Source organism: Idiotropiscis lumnitzeri, unplaced genomic scaffold (assembly GCF_059441095.1).
Source record: "Idiotropiscis lumnitzeri isolate Australia: NSW breed Sydney's pygmy pipehorse unplaced genomic scaffold, RoL_Ilum_1.0 HiC_scaffold_113, whole genome shotgun sequence".
Classification (NCBI taxonomy): Eukaryota; Metazoa; Chordata; class Actinopteri; order Syngnathiformes; family Syngnathidae; genus Idiotropiscis; species Idiotropiscis lumnitzeri.
The window spans coordinates 158,855-162,587 of NW_028283651.1; positions in this window are offsets into that span (position 1 = coordinate 158,855).

Genomic DNA, 3,733 nt, shown 5'->3' on the forward strand with positions numbered 1-3,733 from the left:
AGCAGGCCGTAGCCTGGTTTCTAAAGCTGAAAGACTTACTGACAGAGTAAAGGAAAATAGAAAGGAGTTAATCACATTAGGTGAAGAAGGCAAGATGAATTTATTCAAGAGAACTGTCAAAGGAAAGTATTTGACCTGCGACGACTTGGATAAAGCAGAAAGAGAACTTGTGAAATACTGTCAAAGGCGAAGTTTCAAAAAAGATTTAGCCATATTTGAAAAACAAAAAAGGGTGAAGAAAAGTAGCCCACTTTACAAGTTCAATATAGTACTTCAAGATGGTGTCATGAGGGTTGGTGGACAGTTGAGCCACGCAGCCATGCCTGAAACAGCAAAACAGCAAGCCATCTTGCCAAGGATTCACATAACACAAAGCTAGTCCTGAGATACATTCATGAGATTACAGCTCACGCTGGAAGGAACCACATGATGGCTAATCTGCATCAACAGTTTTGGATACCTCGAGCTGCTAGAGTCATCAGAAGAGTGCTACCTGACGATCCGCCTTTCAAGAGAATTGGCGTTGATTATTTTGGTCCATTCTAAGTAAGTAGGGTTAGAGGACAAGTAAAGAGATACGGCGTGATTTTTACATGTCTCGCTGTACGAGCCGTACATCTGGAAATTGCATCTTCACGTGACACAGATGCTTGTCTCAACGCAATCCGAAGATTTCTTGTCAGAAGAGGACAAGTGAGAGAGATGTATTCTGATAACGGAACCAACTTTAGATCAGCTGACAGTGAAATGAAGAAATCAATCAAAGAATGGAACACTAAGTAAATCGAGAAACACTTGCTGCAAAAAGGTATTCAGTGGCATAGCAATCCCCCAGCAGGTTCCCACCACGGAGGAAGCTGTGAGCGACTTATTTGGTCTGTGAGAAAAATCCTGAATGTCACTGTAAAAGAACAAATTTCGGGTGAAGAAAGTCAATATACCTTGCTTGGTGAGGCTGAAGCAGTTATAAACAGCAGGCCTATCACAAGGACATCTTCCGACCTCAACGACTTGGAAGCACTCACACCCAACACTCTGTTGTGGCTGAAGGTCAAACCTGAGTTACCTCCTGGAGTCTTCTGTAAAGACGACCAATACGCCCCAATACGTACCTCTGGGAATGAGCTGGTCAGCTCTTTAAAGAGTATTATGTAAGTTGAAATACATTAATCCATTTTTCTTTTTTGGACCATCTTTAACTGTGTAGTGTGTAATGTCTAAAATACAAAATGATCAGATTTTAGGGTGCAGTTGACGACTGTGGCACAGGTCCTCGCTCTACAAGTGCTAATAGTCTTCGGCAAAGAGAAAAATCTGCCATAAGGTACAGAAAACATTGGCATCAGAGTAAATGGATGCATGTTTTTGCAATGTGCGAGGAAACTGGCGAACTCAGAGAAAACTACGCAGGCTTGGGAGAACATGCAAACTCTACACAGGAAGGCCGGAGCCGGAATCGATCCCACAACCTCTGCATTGTGAGACCATCGTGCTCACAAGTCGCCCACCGTGGCGGCCGTCCATTATGAATGCCATCCCACCATCCATTATCTGTACGGCTTCTCCTCACAAGGGTTGCGGGGGGTGCTGGAGCCTATCCCAGCTATCTTGGGGCAGTAGGTGGGGTACACCCTAAACTGGTTGCCAGCCAATCGCAGGTCACACAAAGACAAACAACCATCCGCGCTCACACTCACACCAATTTAGGGTGTCCAAACAACCTGCCATGCATGTGTTTGGAATGTGGGAGGAAACCGGAGAACCCACGCAGGCGTGTGGGAAACATGCAAACTCCAAACAGGAAAGCCGGAATCAATCCCGCGACCTCTGCATTGTGAGACCATCGTGCTAACAAGTCGCCCACCATGCATCCCTGCTAAATAAATGATTAATTTTTACATTTTAGTATTTGTGCGATCTTGTGTTCATGACAGCATTTTCAACAGTGTGGGTGTTTGTATGAAAGCATTTCACTCGTGTATGGGCATGAGCATGTTTCAGTTGTATTTATGAATAACAATAATTTCACAATTGTGCCTGAGCGCCTTTCACTGGTGTGTATGAGAATGTTTCACCTATGTGTATGAGCGCATTTGACGAGTGTATGAGCAACAACTATTTCACTAGTGTGTATGAGAGCGTTTCACTCGTATGTATGATAGCGTTTCATAAGTATGCATGAGCAACAACAATTTCACTGGTGTGTAAGAGTGCATTTCAGAAGTGTGAAGCGATTCCTGACTTTTGTCCCCAACGGCACCTCATACTCCCCATCTCCCGCTCACTTCTCCTGACCCCATGAGCCATCCCCGTTGCTACTACATGGAGATTTGATGTGTTTTTTTGTTTTTTTTGTTATTAGCTTCTTCAACATCTCTTCTGATTCTCATCTCTTCTCTGGCGCTCGTCTCCGCCTGTCTGATTTGAAGTCGACCTCAGAATTTGCACTATTTTGACATGACTTCTGTGGTAATCACTACTGACATATTGTGTCATTTGCTCAATAATACATTAAAATTATAATAAATAATTAAAATGGGTCCGGTGCCGAGCTCTGGCTTCATATCTTTAAAAGTGGTCTTCTCAAATCTGTTACTAATGGCCTCTAAATCAGTTGTGGTAGAGAAGGGGCAAATTAGACCTTATGGCATCTTAATTTGGTCAAGTCTTGTACCCATTTTCAAGGCCAGCGACTATTGCTTTAGCTATATACAAGAAAAGGATTACTCTGAATATACACAACAACAAATCCCAGATGTCCAACCCAAATGTTGTTTCAAAATAATCCAGTTCAGATGATAAACAAATGTATTGGTATGTTGAGGTCATTATTTCAAATCAAAATATACACTTCTTTTTCAGACAATGGGGAGGATCGAAGAAGTGGAAAAGTTGCAGGAGTAACTTCAAAACAATGCAAAGAGACAGAATCTGGAAGAATGTCAAGTTTGTCCATGTTTATATTTCTGGAATTTAGTGGGCGTGCATCTCGAAATGTTTGGGGATGGTTCGGGCTGCCAGACAAGACTTTCACTGCGAGCGCTGGACCACTGGATGCTGCGGCAAACAGCGGACTTCTTGCAGCTATTTATTACCAACAAGCTACTCCTGCACATCAATGATGCGGATGGCACAGACTGCTTTGCAGACAATTATTTTGAGGCAAAACCAAGAGGTCTGTAAGCACTCTGAAAACAAAGTAAAATATTTGACACCCACGGCAAAAAAAGCCATGCTACAGCATAGGGCTGGGCGATAAACCGAAAATTTACCGTTACCGAAATTTATTACAATGACCGAAATCATTTTGCCCATGTCGGTAAATTCGATGAATAAAAAAAGAAAAGCCTTTTGTCTGCGGCAATGTTCATGCCCCTTTAAGACCGCTACAGCGCCTCTAGTCATGTGACTCCACCCGTCTGTCGCTCTCGTTGCTGGCGATTCAAATCCAGAAGCTTTCTCACCACCCACAACACAACCATGCTGTGCTGAAAGTTCAAAGTGAGAAGCAAGGTTCGACAAGTGACAACAGCCCATGAACGGAGGCGACACCATACGAGAGAACGTCTCAGAGGTGGACGCGATAGCTTAGCACATAGCTAAAGATAAAGCTCCTCTAGCTACGTGGCGCGCACAGGATTTAAACGCTTCATGAAAGCCGTATTTCCCGATATGGACTACATCGGGCCGGGAGCTTAGACATGTCAAGCATTTTGCATCTACATCCGACTTG